This window comes from Vulpes vulpes, chromosome 12 (genome assembly GCF_048418805.1).
Source record: "Vulpes vulpes isolate BD-2025 chromosome 12, VulVul3, whole genome shotgun sequence".
Classification (NCBI taxonomy): Eukaryota; Metazoa; Chordata; class Mammalia; order Carnivora; family Canidae; genus Vulpes; species Vulpes vulpes.
In genome coordinates this window covers 179192947-179211238 of record NC_132791.1, presented here as the reverse complement: position 1 = coordinate 179211238, position 18292 = coordinate 179192947, and the positions used below count along the sequence as shown (strand labels likewise).

Here is an 18292-nt window from a genome sequence, read left to right as displayed (position 1 = left end):
GAGAAAGTCTCAAACTCTTCACTGTTTGCAGAGCCCATCATGGAGCTCAGTCTCACAACCCTGAGATCGTGACCTGAACCAAGACCAAGAGTTGAACACTCAACCAGCTGCACCACCCAGGTGCCCCAAATATATTCCAAATAGCAGGTGGGAAAAATCAGTACACTTAAGTCAAATGTCTCCACTTCTGTATCTCAAGTACTATTCAATTGATATTTAATAGCAACTCAATAAAATCCTGCTTTGTTCATTAAAAAAAAGGTCAGTGGTTTTTAAGTTAGAATGTACCAAAGAATCACTTTGGGATATTCATGGTGGAGCTGATGTCCATCAATAGACTACAGACAAGCCAAAAGTAGAATCAGACCTATAAATACTGAGAACAAACTTATGGCTGGGGAGGGAGAAGATGGGCAAAATGAGTGAGGGGGAGAATGAGATACAACTTCCAGTATGGAAAGAATAAGTCATGGGAATATAAGGCACAGCATAAAGAATATAGTCAATGATAATGTACTAATGTTATATGGTAACATGGTAGCTGCTTGTGGTGAGCACTGCATATTGTATAGAGATGTTGAATCACTATGTTGTCCACCTGAAATTAACATTATGTGTCAACAACACTCAAAAAAAACTTTTAATAGGGGAATGGCTAAATAATGTGATATCTTTGTATGATGGAATACAGATCTTCCTCAGCTTGTAATGGGGCTGAATCCTAATAAATGAGCTTAAGTTGAAAATATTGTAAGTCAAAAATTCATTTAATACACCTAACTTACCAAACATCATAGTTTACCCTGGCCTACCTTAAATGTGGTCAGAACAATTACATCAGCCTATAGTTGGGTAAAATTATCTCACACGAAGTCTATTTTATAATGTGCTGAATATCTCATGTAATTTATTGAATACTGAAAATAAAAAAAAACAAAATGCTTATGTGGGTAAAGAATGATTAAGTGTATTGATTGTTTACCATCATGATCACGTAGCTGCCTGGGAGCTGTGGCTTGCTGCAGCTGCCATCATCACAAGAGAAAATCCTGCATAATCACTAGTCTGGGAAAAAAAAAATTCAAAGTATAGTTTCTACTGAATGCATATTGCTTCCCACCATTATAAAGTCAAAAAAGTCATAAGTCAGCAGTGAGGAGATGAGTGAAATAGGTGATGGGATTGAGAGGTACAAACTTCAAGTTATAAAATTAGTAAGTCATGAGGATGTAATGTACAGCATAGAGAATATGCTCAATAATACTGGAATAACTTTGTATGGTGACAGATGGTAACTACAATTATGATGAGCATTTCATACTGCATATAAATGTGGAATCATTATGTTATATACCTGAAACTAATATAATGTATGTCAACTATACTTTAAAAAGGGGCGGGGGGGGGGGGACTCTTAAGTCAAAGTATCATCAGTCCGGGACCATCTGTATTATACAGCTGAGAATGAGGAAGGAAGGTACTTCAACTTGTTTCTGTAGAAATTGCCAGAAATGTTGATGCCCTCACAGCACACAACTACAACCCTCCTGCCCAGAAGCACCTGTTTGGCTATAGGGGCCACCAGGTGGCCAGGAAATGCCTCGGCCATTGAGCACCAGGACCTGCCCCTTCCTCCGCAAACAGATGAACACCAACCCATCCTGTGGCCCCTACCACTCCCAAGCACCCAGCTGCATCTTTTGGGGAACAGTGCGAGGCGTGCTGCCCCACAAGACCAAGCGAGGCCTGGCTGCCCTGGACTGCCTCAAGGTGTTTGGTGGGATCCTGCCACCCTATGACAAGAAAAAGTGGACGATGGTTCCTGCTGCCCCCAAGGTGGTACGCCTGAAGCCTATGTGAAAGTTTGCTTACCTGGGGTGCCTGGCTCACAAGGTCGACTGGAAGTACCAGGCAGTAACAGCCACCCTGGAGAAGAAGAGGACAGAGAAGGCCAAGATCCATTACCGGAAAAAGAAGCAGTTCATGAGGCTACGGAAATGGGTCAAAAAGAAGGTGGAGAAGAAAATCAACAAATACATGGAAGTCCTCAAGACCCATGGACTCCTAAAAAAAAAAAAAAAAAAAAAAAGACCCACGAATTCCTGATCTGAGCCCAATAAAATTGACTGTTTATTCCTCATGCTTGGCCTGGCCTGCCCTTCCCCCATCGCCGCCTAGGATATGGAGGACTCCCAGGGACTGCTGTCCCCATGCCCCAGGCAGCCTGGGGCTTATAACGCTGGGAACACAGGTCCTTAGTCACTACTGTTAAAAAAGCTCTTCTAAAAAGTTAAAAACAACAACAACAACAACCTCTAAGAGTTCATTCCTGAGAGTTCTAGTGGCATTTCACAGTTTGCAAGAGAGATCTGGAAAATGGAGGGGAGCCCTGCATTGTGAATGGGGTGTATTTAAACTTTGCCACCCACAGTTAGGCGCTATACTCTGCAGCTGTTATGGTGTTAGATTATGGGCGCCAAGCCTGGTGTACAGAGGTAGTTCCAGATTCACTGTCCGGGAAGTAACAGCCAAGGAGTCACAGGAACTGCCTTTGTGCTTTCCCTGTACTTTGTGATCCAAAACTAATAAATTATTTTTAAAGAAAAAAAAAAAAGGACGGGCAGCCCAGGTGGCTCAGCGGTTTAGCGCCGCCTTCAGCCCAGGGTGTGATCCTGGAGACCCAGGATCGAGTCCCACATCAGGCTCCCTGCATGGAGTCTGCTTCTCCCTCTGCCTGTGTCTCTGCCTCTCTCTCTCTCTCCTCTCTGTGTATTTAAATAAATAATAAAAAATCTTAAAAAAAAAAAAAAAAAGGAAATGGATTCCCCTGTATAACACCAAAATCACAAGTAACAACAACAACAAAAATAGATAAATTGGGATCCATCAAAATTAAAAACTAATGTGCATCAAAAGACAATATCAAGAAAGTGAAAGACAATCTATGAAGGGGATAAAATATCTATAAATCATTATCTCTGATAACAACTTAACATCCTAAAACAACAACAATCCAATTAAAACACAAGCAAATGATCTGAATAGACATTTTTCCAAAGACAATATAAATGGCCAATAAGCACATGAGGAGGTGCTCAAAGTCAAAAACCACAGGATGCCACCTCACACCTACTAGGAGCCTACAACTAAAAAAAATATAGATAGATAGATAGATAGATAGATAGATAGATAGATAGATAGATAGATATAGATAGATATTTAAAATATATATATAAGCTGAGAACTGGCTGGCTCAGTCTGTAGACCATGTGGCTCTTGATCTCAGAGTTCTGGGTTCAAGTCCCATGTTGGATATAGAGATTGCTTTTAAAAATTAAAATAAAACATATATAAAATAGATGTTGGCAAGAGTATGAAGAAGTTGGAACTCCCATAGTACCATGTAAAATGGAATAGTCTCTATCGAAGACAGTATGATGGTTCCTCAAAAAGCTAAATATAAGGATGCCTGGGTGGCTCAGTGGTTGAGTGTCTGCCTTTGGCTCAGGGCATGATACCTCAGTCCTGGGATTGAGTCCCACATCAGGCTCCCTGCATAGAGCCTGCTTCTCCCTCTGCCTCTGTCTTTGTCTCTCTCTCTCTGTCTCTCATGCATAATAAATAAATAATCTTTATTTTTATTTTTATTTTTTTTATTTTTTTATTTTTTAATCTTTATTTTTAAAAAGCTAAATATAGAATTGTTATATGACCCAGCAATTCCACTTCTAGGTATATACCCAAACTAATTGAAAATAGGGACTCTAACAGATACTTGTACACCCATGTCCAGTGCAGCATTATTCACAATAGCCAAAAGGTAGAAACAACCCAAGTATCCTTCAACAGATGAATAAACAAAATGTGGCATATATATACAATGGACTATTATTCATCTATAAATGTGCCACCTGCTACAACATGAATAAACTTGGAAAATATTATGCTAACTGAAAGAAACCAGACACTAGAAGACAAATATTGTATGATTCTACTTTTGCGAAATATCTAGGAGAGGCAAATTCATAGACACAAAGTAGATTACAGGTTACTAGGGACTGGGGGAGGGGAGGGAGGGGTATTATTGCTTAATAGGTACAGAGTTTCTGTTTGGAATGATGAAAAAGTTTTGGAAATGATGGTGATGGTTACACAACATTGCAAATGTAATTAATGCCCTGGAATTTTACACTTTAGAATTGTTAAAAAGAGAAAATTTGTTATATATACTCTATCACAATAAAAAAACTCATAAAAAAACGGATTTCTTTCTCCTGAGGTCAAAAAATTTTTTAAAGCAAGCAAAACTAAATAATGTATTTTATAGGCATAGATGCCAAAGAAACAAAAACTAATTTTTTTTATATTTTAGCAGAATGGAAAGCACAAAATGTAAAATGTTACTTCTCATAGGGAGGCAGGAGGAAGGCATAAGAGAGAATCACATAGGTTAATATAAATAAATTATTGTTAATGATCCAGCTTTAGGCTGGGTGATAGGTTCATATATGTACACTTTATGATTGTACCTTATTTATTAAAAGATATGTGTAAATATTATATATATACATATATATATGTAAGTATCAAATAATGTTTTAAAAAATGAAGGAGGGTGTGGGGAATCACCTCACAGACATTAAGAGGCAAAGCCCAGGACCCTCCTCCCAGAGATTTGCTCCAGTGAGTCTGAGCAGAGTCTGAGAATCTATAGTTTAAGTGGCCATAACTTCTCCCATCCCTGTATACATGCTGCAGCGTGACTCTGCAGCACTGTGGTCCTATGAAGTGGAGGGAGAGGTTTTCCCTTTGGGCTGCAAGTGCCCCTTCTAGAAATAAAACATTTCTCACTACCACTGTAGAACAAATGCTTACCTACTAGGTGCATGAAAATTTGTATTTGCCTGGGAACTAAAACTTTAAACTCTACCTACACATTTTGTTGGGCAACAAGGGAGAGTTCACAGCCTCTCTTCCTTGGGCATCCTTTATTAACTTGACAATAGAGTATCCAGCCCAAAGCCCTTCTGTCTTAACTGGGAATTAGAGTGGGACAAGATAAGCAGGTGGCAGCTGAGAAGCCTTAGTGTAGCCAGCCACAGGAAGTAGTGAACACATTTTGTGATGAGAACAGAAAGCAGAAAACCTTGAAAGACTGATAAAGCAGGACAGCAGCTGACAGAGAAACTTGAAGGCAGAATTTTGATTTGGGTTTTTTTTTTTTTTTTAATTTATTTATTCATGAGAGACGAGAGGGAGGGAGAGAGAGAGAGAGAGAGAGAGAGAGAGAGAGAGGCAGAGATGCAGGCAGAAGGAGAAAAGCAGGCTTCTCGCAGAAGCCCAATGTGGGACTCGATCTCGGATCTGGGGATCACAACCTGAGCCGAAAGCAGCCACCCAACCACTGAGCCATCCAGGTGTCCCCAGAGTTTTGATTTTGGAAGGAAAAAGATATTTTTAAAAAGATTGTTCTGTCATTATCGTCAGTGTTAGTCTTGAAATTTTGCAAGCTACAGAAAAATAAAAAATAAGAAAAAAGTCTTCCCATTATTGCCATCCAAAGACAACAAATGACCACTATTAACACTTAAGTGTAATTGAACTCCAATAAAAAAATAATTTAAGGGACGCCTGGGTGGCTCAGCAGTTGGGCGCCTGCCTTTGGCTCAGGTCGTGATCCCCGGATCCGGGATCGAGTCCCTCATCGGGCTCCCTGTGAGGAGCCTGCTTCTTCTCCCTCTGCTTATGTCTCTGCCTCTCCTCTCAATCTGGGTCTTTCATGAATAAATAAATAATAAATATTTTTTAAAAATAATAATTTAAAAAAACACCTGTGTGACTTCCTTCCAGACTTTTCTCTGTATATATCTTTACATAGTTTTGATAACTCTTTATACAGGATTTTTATGGTCTGCCTTTTTTTACCCATGTTATAGGTGTTTTCCACATTGTAGTAAACACTTTAAAACACTTTTAATGCCACATCATATTCCTAACTTTTTAAGGATGTGTCATATGTATTTTATTTTTTTGAGAGTGAGAGAGAGAGGCAGGGAAGAAAGAGGGAGAGAGAGAATCTTAAGCAGGTTCCATGCCCAGCAGAGCCTGATGTGGGGCTTGATCTCAGAATCCTGAGATCATGACCTGAGCTTAAATCAAGAGTCTGTGTTTAACCAACTGAGCCAGTCAGGTAACCCTCTGTATACTTTAAATATTCCCTTGTTGTTGGGACTTTAAGATGATTCTGATTTGTCATAAATATCTTCCATAGTTTCAGGGAAGTAAGGTAGAAAGCCAGGCTGATTTTATTCTGTATGGATGATCCTGCATCATTTACTAAAAATATCAAATCTCAGGAGTTCAGCTCAATAAATATATATGTAAAACAACTGTGTAATAAACAGATCAAGGTATAAAATGTTTCTGGGGCATTTGGATGGCTTAGTTAAGCATCCGACTCTGGATTTTGGATCAGGTCATGATCTCAGTCAGGATTGAGAGATCAAGCCCTGCATCAGGTTCCATGCTGGGTGTGGAGCCTGCTTGAAATTCTCTCTCCTTCTCCCTCTGCACCCACCCCCAGCCCTGCTCAGGCACATGCATTCTCTCTGTCTTACAAAAAAAAAAAAAAAAGATATAGAATATTTCTAGCACTCTAAACAACTATTTTCAGTTCCTTGTAGTTAATACCCCACCCTAAGAAAGTAACCACTATTCTGACTTCTGTCTTGATAGAATAGTTTCCCCTGTTCTTAAACTTCATGTGAATAGAATCAAATAGTAGTCACTCACTTTTGGCTTCTTTTGCTCATCATTATGTCTGTGAGAATCAACCATATTGTCACAGTAGTTTGCTTTCTTTTTTGTTCCTGAGAAGTATTCCCTTGTATGAATAAACCACAATTGATTAATCCATTCTTCTGTTTATGGATGTTTGAACTGATTCCAGTTTGGGGCTATTACAAATAAAGCTGCTATGAACTTTCTTGCACATGTCTTTTGATGGATACATGCATTCATTTCTCTTGAATAAATATCTTGCTATGCCAGGGTACCTGGCTGGCTCATTCAGACATCCAACTCTTGATTTGGGTTCAGGTCATGATTTCAGGGTTGTGAGACTGAGCCCTGCATTAGGCTCCCCACTCAGTGGGGAGTCTGCTTAAGATTCTCTCTCTTTGCCCCGTACCACACTCTTTTTTTGCACATGCATGTTCTCTCTCAAATAAATAAATAAATAAATAAATAAATAAATAAATAAATAAATAAAATAAAGCTTTAAATATCTTGCTGTGCCATGGAGTAGGCAGTGTTTAGCTTTTTTAAGAAAATATTTTATTTATTTATTTGACAGAGAGACAAAGAGAGCACAAGCAAGGGGAGCAGGAGAGGGAGAAGCTTGATCCCAGGATCCCTGAGCTGAAGGCAAATACTTAACCAACTGAGCCACCCAGGTGCCCCAATGTTTAGGTTTAATAGATGCTTCCAAACAATTCTCCAGTGTACACTCCCACCAGCAATATATCAAAGTTCCAGTTGCTCCATATACTTGTCAATATATTTCAATTTTAGCCATTCTGGTGTATACGCAGCAAAATATAATGATGGCTTTAATTTGCATTTCCCAGATATTGAATGACATATAGAGCACTTTTTATATTATTAGTTCATTTAGAGAACCACTTTATGAACTGTCTTTTACTTATTGATTTGCAGGAATTGGTATTTTTTTCTCTGAACACTATTGTTAGATATATGTATAATAAACATCTTCTGTTTATTATATTCTATGGTTTATCTTTTCTTTTTTTAATCATGTATTTTAAATGAACAAAAGTATAGAAGTTCTTATTTTTAATATGCCCTATAGTTTTTAAAATTTTTATGGTCAGTAATTTTTGTGTCCTGATTAAGAATTTTTTGCCTAAAACTTCTCCCAAATTCTATTCTAGAAGTTTATTGTTTTACATTTCTTTTTTTTTTTTAAGATTTATTTATTTATTTGTTCAGAGAGGGGAAAGAGAGGCAGAGACACAGGCAGAGAGAGAAGCAGACTCCATGCAGGGAGCCCGACGTAGGACTCGATACTGGGTCTCCAGGATCACACCTCGGGCCGCAGGCGGCGCTAAACTGCTGCGCCACCGGGGATGCCCTGTTATTTTACATTTCTTATTTAGATCTATAATCCATGCGGAAATAATGTTTGCATATGATGTGAGATAAAAGTTCAAGTTCATTTTTTCCATATAAATATGCATCATCCTTTGCCTCTAAGTTGCAGTGGTACCTTTTTTAGAAATTAGGTGACCAGGAGTACCTGGGTGGCTCAATGGTTGACTATCTGCCTTTAGTTCAGGTCATGATCCCATGGTCCTGGGATCGAGTCCCACATCAGGCTTCCTGAGGGAGTCTGCTTCTCCCTCTGCCTCTCTCTCTCTCTCTCTCTCTCTCTCTCTCTCTCTGTGTGTGTCTCTCATGAATGAATAAATAAAATCAGAAAGAAAAGAAAAAAAAGAAGAGAAAGGAAGGAAGGAAGGAAGGAAGGAAGGAAGGAAGGAAGGAAGGAAGGAAGGAAGAAAGAAAGAAAAAGAAAGAAAGAAAGAAAGAAAGAAAGAAAGAAAGAAAGAAAGAAAGAAAGAAAGAAAGAAAGAAAGAAAGAAAGAAATTAGGTGACCATATATGAGTTGGTCTCTTTCTATAACCATTTATGAGTTGGTCTCTTTCTATATTTTTTATTCTGTTCCATTAGTCTGTCTTGTCCTGAGTCAATGCAACTGTCTTCATAAGGAACTTTATTGTAAATCTTGCTTTTCAGTATTATAAGTGTTTTAACTTTATTCTTCTTCCTCAAGATTGTCTTGATGGACTATAATATATTCTACATCCTTTGCATTTCATATAAATTGGAAAATCAGCTTTCAATTTTCACAGATGTCCTGCTGGGATTTTGATTGAGAGTACTTTAAATCTCTAGATCAACTTGAGGAGAACTGACAATATTGAATCTTGCAATCTGTAAACATGGTATATGCCCTCATTTATTTAAGGTGTCTTTAATTCCAGTGCCTTGTATATTTTAGGATAGATCTTTGCACCTCTTTTATTAGATTTATTACTAAGTGTTCTATTTGATGGCTATTACAAATGATATTTTCATTTAATTTGCTAATTGTTTATAATGAATATAGAGAATTAAATTTGATCTTTGTATATTGACATTATGTCCATCAACTTGGTAGATTCACTAATTAAATCTAATAGTTTCATTGATCTAGATTTTTTAGGTACACAATCATTTCATCTGCAAATAATGGCTCTTTTACCTCATCGTTTCTAATTTTTATACCTTTTTTTTTTTCTTACCTTATTGCACTAACTAGGATTTTTGTTACAATGTCAAATAGAGGGACTGCCTTTGAGCTTCTGCCTTTGGCTCAGGGCGTGATCCCAATCCAGGGATCGAGTCCCGCATCATGTTCCCTGTGAGGAGCCTGCTTCTCGCTCTGCCTGTGTCTCTGCCTCTCTCTGTGTGTCTCTCATGAATGAATAAGTAAATAAAATCTCTAAAAAAAAATATCAAATAGAAGTGGGGAGCAGGCATCCTTGTCTACTCCAAAACTCAGGAAAGGAAAAACCATTCAAAATTTCATTCTTAAGTATTATGTTAGTTGTAGGTTTTTTGTTTTGTTTGTTGTTTTTATAGATATTCTTTATCAGATTAAAGAAGTTATCTTTAAAAAAAAATATTTAGGGATCCCTGGATGGCTCAGTAGTTTAGCGTCTGCCTTCAGCTCAAGGCTTGATCCTGGGGTCCTGGGATCGAGTCCCACATTGGGCTCTCTGCGTGGAGCCTGCTTCTCCCTCTGTCTGTGTCTCTGCCTCTGTGTGTGTGTGTGTGTGTGTGTGTGTGTGTGTGTGTGTGTGTGTCTGTCATGAATAAATACATAAAATCTTTTTTTAAAAAGATGTTATTTATTTATTTGAGAGAGAGAGAGCACAAAGCTCCACTAAGTGTGGAGCCTAAGGCAAGACTCAATTCCAGGACCCTGATATCATGACCAGAGCCAAAGGCAGATGTTTGAATGACTGAGCCACCCAGATGCCTCTAAGGAAGTTCTCTTCTATTCCTAGTTCATTAAGCTTTTTTAGCATGTAGAGGTGTCAAATGTTTTTTCTTTATTCATTAAGATTATCTGTCTTGTTAATGTGGTGAGTTCATTGCTCAATTTTTGAATGTTAAACCAACTTTGCACTTCTGAAATAAACTTCAATTTCTCATGATGTAGTATAATTTTTATATATTGCTGGGTTTGATTTGTTGATTATTTTTTAGGATTTTTCCATTTGACTTCATAAGGAATATTGGTCTATAAGTTTCCTTTCTTGTAATATCCTTACCAGGTTTTAATATTAAGTTTATGTTGATCTCTTAATGCACGATGGAGAATGTCCTCTATTTTTTCTATTACATGAAAGAGTTTGTGTAAGATTGATATTATTTTTCTTAATTGTATGGAGGAATTTTCCAATGAAGACATATAGGCCTATATGGTTCTCATATTTGAAAGATTTTAAACTAGAAGGGGGCAAATAGGGGATGATCTCTGGTCATGGCACAGAAGATCCTCCCACATCCTCCCACAGACACACGAAATCTACAGCTACATATAGATAATTTCCCTCTGAAGACTAATTGAACTGCGCTGTAAAACAAGTGATTAAAGGACCACATCAAGATGAGTAAGAGAGGCAGAGACAATCTTATCAAAAAAGCCCACCCCCAGCCCAGAAACACAAGAGGGAGTTACCTCACCAGGCCAATACTTCTCTCAGAGGAGTGAGGGGTTGTTGCTCCATATCAGACACCCCAACCTCTGGTATCTACACCAGAAAAACAAGCCCCAGAATGTCTGATGGGGAAAATCCATGGGGCTGACATCTGGAGGTCCCAAAGTGCTATAGGAAACTGAGATTCCATCTTGGAAGTCTCTCTCACCTCAAGACTGAACAAAAAAACCAAAACAAAACAAAAACAGGAGTTTGAAAAGCACCTAGACTGTATATGAAGGGAATTTATTTGCGGATCCAAGGACATTGCCTGCAGGGGCAGGGGACAGTTGAGACACTCTGGAGATGGAGGTGCTGTAGGACACCATTTTGCACTCTCTCCACATGGCCTGCTAGCACAGGGAGCTGAGCTCAGAAGTAGCACCCTCCTGCCACCTTGCTGAGATTGGCAGGGCCATGCGGGCATGGCATTTGCTGAGGTCAGAGTACTCCCCAACTCCCTGGCTGGTCAGAGTTCTTCTACTCCTAGCTAAAGTCTGCAAACATAGGTGATTGCAACACTCCTCTCCCCCCCCACCCCCGGCTTAGGCTGGCAAGTGCGAGAGGTCATGGCATTCTCCTACTTTCAGCCTAAAGCCAAGATCTGCACAAAGACAAGGCACGATTCTGCTGCATCGTTAAAGCCCATGGGTGAGCAGTCAAGAGATTTTTCTGCTTCCTCTCTGGAACTACTAATGTGCCCCACCCCCAATATTCTTCAGCAGCCTTGCCAAAGCCAACAGACAGCCCACACAGGGACACCCCTGATTGCCTGGCCCTGGTGGCCAAGAGGACTTGTGTTCCAGATCTCAATGGCACTGTAACAATCAGAAAAACAGTTCTTGACAGGCCACACACCCCAGCATGCTGCTTAGACAGCAAACTACAACAGAATCCCAGTCTTCTGTGAAAAAGCCTGTTTCAAAAAGCCTAGAGCTTCAGCCTGAGGGACAGGCTTCAGGTTTCCCAAGAATCTAGAGGCTAAGGAGGCATTCACAAGGAATGTAAGCAGGGAAACCCCCTGCTGGCTATACCCCTTGGCCTTGCTACACTTTAACAAGACTTCCAAGAAAGGAGCTCATACACTTATCTGGAGACCTGATTTTTGCAGTTGTTGCCTAGGGGACCTAGAGATCTTCTGGTCTGGAGAGCAGCAGAGATTACAATTGCAACCTCATAGGGCTATGTACATATGCATAATTTAAAAGCACCCCCTCAGAGTCTGGCTTCCAATCAACCTGAAACTATGTTCTAAGTGAAATTCCTCCCTTGGATCACTGACAAGTCTTGGCACACCCTCTACAATGAGGTCATATCAAGAATAAATTAGGCAGTTTAGACAAAGTTTCAAGAGACAACCAAGAGCTAGGGCAGGGTTGAATGAGAAAGATAATAATTTAAGCAAGGCCACTTCTTCAAGAGAGAGAGGTAGATGTTTTGCCTAATACATAGAAATAAACAGAGAATCAAGCAAAATGAAGAGGAAGAGAAATGTATTCCAAACAAAAGAATAAGATAAAACCTCAGAAAAAGACCTTAATGATATGCACATATGTAATCTACCTGATAAGGAATTCAAAGTAATGATCATAAAGAAGCTCACCAAACTCAGAAGAAAAATGAATAAACACAGTGAGAACTTCAACAAAGAGATAGAAAACATAAGAGAGCACAAAGAAAGAAGAAAAGGAAAACATAAGAGAGTACCAAAGAGAATTCTCAGAGCTGAAGAATACAAAAACTGAACTGAAAAATACATTACAACAGCAGATTTGATAAAGCAGAAGAAAGAATCAGCAACCTGGAAGATAAAGCAATGAAACTCACCCAGACAGAGTATCAAAAAGAAAAAAAAACTTTAAAAAATAAAGATATAACTTAAGTGACCACTGAGGCAACATCAAGCACAATAGCATTTGCATTATAAGGGATCCAGAAGGAGAGGAGTGACAGTGTCAGAAAACTTATTTAAATATATAATAGCTGAAAACTTCCCTAATTTAGGGAGAGAGATATCTAGTTCCAAGAATCCTGAGAGTTCCAAAAATGATGAACCCAAAGAGAGGTACACTAGGACACATTAAGATTAAAATGTCAAAAAAAAAAAAAAGATTAAAATGTCAAAAGTTGGGGCATCTGGGTGGCTCAGAGTTGGCTCAGGTCATAATCTCAGGGTCCTGGGATCAAGCCCCATGTCAGGCTCCCTGCTCTGTGGGAAGCCTGCTTTTCCCTCCCTCTGGCTGCTCAGGCTCTGGCTCTGGCTCTTTGTCTCTGTCTCTGTCTCTCTCCCTCTCTCTCTCAAATAAATAAAATCTTTTAAAAAATAAAATGTTAAAGGTTAAAATTAAGGAAAAACTTTTTTTTTTTTAATTTTTTATTTATGATAGTCACAGAGAGAGAGAGAGAGAGAGAGAGAGAGAGGCAGAGACAGGCTCCATGCAGGGAGCCCGACGTGGGACTCAATCCCGGGTCTCCAGGATCAAGGCCTGGGCCAAAGGCAGGCGCCAAACTGCTGCGCCACCCAAGGATCCCAAGGAGAAACTCTTAAAAGCAGCAAGGGAAAACAAATTGCATACAAGGGAAATGCCATAGGCTATTTATCAGCAGATTTATCAGCAGAAATTTTTCAAGCCAAAAGAAAGTGGCATGATATATTCAAAGTGCTAAAAGAAATAAGCTTTCAACCAAGAATACTCTATCCAGTAAAATTATCATTCAGATTTGAAGTAGAGTTTTCTAGATAAGCAAAAGCTGAAGGGGTTTGCTACCACTAACCCAGCCTTACACAACATATTAAAGGGACATCTTTAAGCTGAAAAGAAATGGCACTAATAATAAGAAAACATGTGAAAGTAGAAATCTCACTAGAAAAAAATAAATGTATAGTAAAGGTAATGGATCAATTACTTATAAAGCTTTTAAGAAGATTAAAAGACAAAAATAGTAAAATTAACTAAAACAGTAATTAGTTGAGTGATACATAAAATTAAAAGGTATAAAAAGTGACATCAAAAACATAAAACAGCAGTTGGATCCTGGCAGCAGCTGCAGCAGTCTCATCTCTTCTGACCCTTTTTGCTATCTCCCTTTCGCTTCCAGAAACATGGCCTCTGGTATGGTGGTTTCTGACAGTGTCATCAAAGTGTTCGATGACATGAAGGTGCGTAAGTCCTCAACACCAGAGATGGTGAAGAAGTGCAAGAAGGCAGTACTTTTCTGCCTGAGTGAGGACAAGAAGAACATCATCCTCAAGGAGGGCAAGGAGATCCTGGTAGGTGATATGGGCCAGACTGTAGACGACCCCTACACCATCTTTGTCAAGATGCTACCAGACAAGGACTGCCGCTATGCCCTCTATGATGCAAACTATGAGACCAAGGAGAGCAAGATGGAGGACTTAGTGTTTATCTTCTGGGCACCTGAGTCTGCACCCCTTAAGAGCAAAATGATTTATGCCAACTCCAAGGATGCCATCAAGAAAAAGCTGACCGGGATCAAGCATGAATTACAAGCAAACTGCTACGAGGTCAAGGACCGCTGCACCCTGGCAGAGAAACTGGGAGGCAGTGCCATAATCTCCCTGGAGGGCAAGGCAAGCCTTTGTGAGCCCCCTAGCCCCCTGCCTGGAGCATCTGGCAGCCCTAGATCTGCCCATGGGGATTACAGCCTGCCCCCTTCCTGCCAGACTGGAGGGGCTGGGGGGATCCCAGCTGAGGGAGGGCAATCCTTTCACCCAGTTGCCAAACAGCCCCCTCACCCCCTGGCCCTTCCTCCTCCCTCTATCCCTGATGGTTCTGGCTTTCCCAAACCGCTTTTGATCTTCTGATTCCTCTTGGGTTGAAGCAGATCAAGTTCCCCCCAGGCACCCCAGTTTGGGGGGGGGCTGTATTTTTTTAACGACACCCCAGTACCCCACCCATTCCTCCCTTTTCCCATGCTGCCAGCTTCTAACCACAATAGTGACTCTGTGCTTGTCTGTTTAGTTCTGTGTATAAATGGAATGTTGTGGAGATGACCCTTCCTTGTGCCGCCTGGTTCCCCTCCCCTTTTCCCCTGGTCTTTGCACTCATGGAAACAGGACCAGTAAGGGACCTTCAATTAAAACACACACACACACACACACACACACACACACACACACAAAAACCATAAGACATCAGAGGTAGTAAAAATGTAGGGTTTTTGGATGTGTTTAAATTTAAGTTGCTATTAACTTAAAATAGACTGTTATGAACATGGGATAAGATACGTGAGCCTCATAGTATCTACAAAGTACACAAAAGAAAATGAGAAAGAAATCTAAACAACTAAAGAAAGTCATCAAACTACAAGAGGAGAGGAATACAAAAATAGTTGGAGAACAATTAACCAAATGGCAATAAATACATACCTATCCATAATTACATTAAATGTAAATGAACTAAATTCTCCAATCAAAAGATGTGGAGTGTATGAAGGGATTATAAAAGCCAAGACATATCTATTTACTACCTAGAAGAGACTCATTTCAGAAGTAAAGACACACACAAACTGAAGTGAAAGGATGGAAAAATACTCCATGTAAATGGAAACAAAAGGAAAGCTAATGCAGCTATGCTTATATCAGACAAAACAGACTTTAAAACAAAGACTGTAATAAAAAACAAAGGGGCACTACATAATTATGGAGAGGTCAATCCTGTAAGAAAATATAACACTTACAAACATATGTGCACCCAACATAGGAGCATCAAAATATATGAAGCCAATATTAACAGACCTAAAGGGGGAACTTGATGGCAGTGTAGTGACAGTAGGAGATTTTAACACCACACTGATATCAATGGGTTTATCATCCAGATAGAAAAATCAATAAGAAAACATCAGCCTTAAATGACACATTAGACCAGATGGACTTAACGGGTATATAGAGAACATTCCATCCCAAAGCAGCAGAATAGAGGTGCCTGGCTGACTCAGCCAGTAAAGCATGTGACTCTCGTTCTTGGGGTTGTGAGTTCAAGCCCCACTTTGAGCATAGAGATTACTTTAAAAGAAAAAAAAACAGCAGAATACACATTCTTCTCAAGTGCGCACAGAACAATCTCCTCGGTATTTCATCTTTTAGGCCACAAAGCAAGTTTCAATAAATTCAAGAAGATTGAAATCATATGAAGGATCTTTTCTGGTTACAATGGTATAAAAAACTAGACATCAATGAAAGAAGAAAACTGGCAAAATTACAAATATGTTGAGGTTAATCCTGGAGTCCCGGGATTGAGTCCCACATCGGGCTCTCTGCATGGAGCCTGCTTCTCCATCCTCTTCCTATGTCTCTGCCTCTCTCTCTGTGTCTCTCAGGAATAAATAAATAAAATCTAAAAAAAAAAAAAAAGAAAACAAAAGAAGAGAAATCTCAAATAAACAATTTAACTTTACACCTAAGGGGACTAAAAAAAAAAAAAGATTAAATGATGCCCAAAGTTAGTAGAATGAAGGAAATAATAAACCAGAGAGAAATAAATGAAATGGAGAAATAGAGACCAAAAAAGACTAAAAAGAAAATATCGATGAAACTAAGAGCTGGTTCTTCAAAAAGATAAAATCAATAAACCTTTAGCTAGACTCACCAAGACAAAAGAAGAAGAAAAAGAAAAAGAAGAAGAAGAAGAAAAGAAAAAAGAGGGCTCAAATAAATAAAATAAATGATAGAGGACATGTTACACCTGTAAGAATGGCTAAAATAAAAAAGACAAGAAATAACATGTGTTGGTGAAGATGTGAAAAAAGGAACACTTGTACACTGTTGATGGAAATGTAAACTGGTACAGACTCTGTAGAAAAGAGTATGGAATGTTAAAAATAGAAATAACATATGATCCAATAATTCCACTATGAAAACATGAAATTGAAAAGATATATGCACTCCTACGCATCACTGTTTACAATAGTCAAGATATGGGAGCAGCCTAAGTGTCCATTGACAGACGAATGAATAAGGAAGATGTGGTGTATTATGCAGCCATAAAAGAATAAGATCGTGCTATTTGAGACAATATGGAAGGATCTAAAGGGTATTATGCTAAGTGAAATAAGTCAGACTGAGAAAGACAAATACCATATGATTTCACTCATATGTGGATCTAAAAAAAAGAAATAAACATACAAAAAGCAGAATTAGATCTGTAAACATAAAGAACAAACTGATGGTTACTAGAGAGCAGAGTGTGAGGAAATGGGCAAATGAGTGAATGGGGAGTGGGAGATATAGGCTTCCAGTTATAGAATGAATATGTCATAGAAATAAAAGGCACAACATAAGGAATATAGTCAATGATATTATGTAGTGATGTATGATGATAGGTGGTAGCTACATTCGTGATGAATATAGCATAATGTATAAACTTGTCAAATCACTATGTTGTACACCTGAAACTAATATAACATTGTGTGCCATAGTCAAAAAAGAAAAGGAAGGAAGGAGAAAGGGAGGGAAGGAGGGAGGATGGATGGGAAAACCTTTTTCTCTTAAAAGACATTGAAGAAGACATAAATAAATGGAAAGATATTCCATATTCATGGACTGGAAGAATTACTATTATTAAAATGTCCATAATACCCAAAGTGGTCTACAGATCGAATGCAGTTCCTATCAGGATTCCAAAGGCATTTTTCACAGAACTACAACAAATAATTCTAAAATTTGACCCCATAAAAACAAAATCTTAAGAAGAACAAAGCTGGAAGTATCATGGTCCCTGATTTAAAACTGTACTACAAAGCTATAGTAATCAAAACAGCATGGTACTGTCATAAAAACAGACTCATAGATCAATGGAACAGATTAGATAGCCCAGAAATAAACTCATGCATATATCATCAGATAATGTACAACAAAAGAGACAAGAATATACAATCAGGAAAAGACAATCTCTTCAATAAATGGTTTTGGGAAAACTGGACAGCTACATGCAAAAGAATGAAACTGGATTATTCTCTTACACCATATACATCAATTAATTCAAAATGGATTAAAGACTTGAATGTGTAAGACTTGCATAAGAAGCCATGGAATGAGAACCACCTGAGTTTTCCTAGGAGTGTCCATGACCTTAGAACAGAATGAATAATTGAGCGTTGAATTCAGAACAGCACATGTTGTTCAAAATTTCAGTTTGTATCGATAAGAAAATTAAACAAAGATGTTCCACTGTTTCTCCTCTTTCTAGGTTATCTTGGTTATCTCACTTTCCCTCAGCCACCAGAGACCAGGAACTACGAGATCCCACTGTGCCTGGAACATGGACATTGGTTCTCAGCTGTACTTCCTTAGTGCCACCAATTATTGTCTTGAAAATTGCATCACTGGCAGACATACATACTGATGTTTTGAGCTTTTTAAAGAGCTTCTTGAAAGTAGCATCAGGGGACACCTGGGTGGCTCAGTGGTTGAGCCTTTGACTCAGGTCATGATCCCGGTGTCCTG

General features: G+C 38.9%; 2 pseudogenes; both read left to right on the top strand.

Moving 5' to 3' along the window:
- Positions 1-1544: 1544 nt before the first annotated feature.
- LOC112929528 (putative ribosomal protein uL13-like) lies at positions 1545-2106 on the top strand (annotated as a pseudogene).
- Positions 2107-13930: 11824 nt separating this feature from the next.
- LOC112929529 (cofilin-1 pseudogene) lies at positions 13931-14842 on the top strand (annotated as a pseudogene).
- Positions 14843-18292: the final 3450 nt, after the last annotated feature.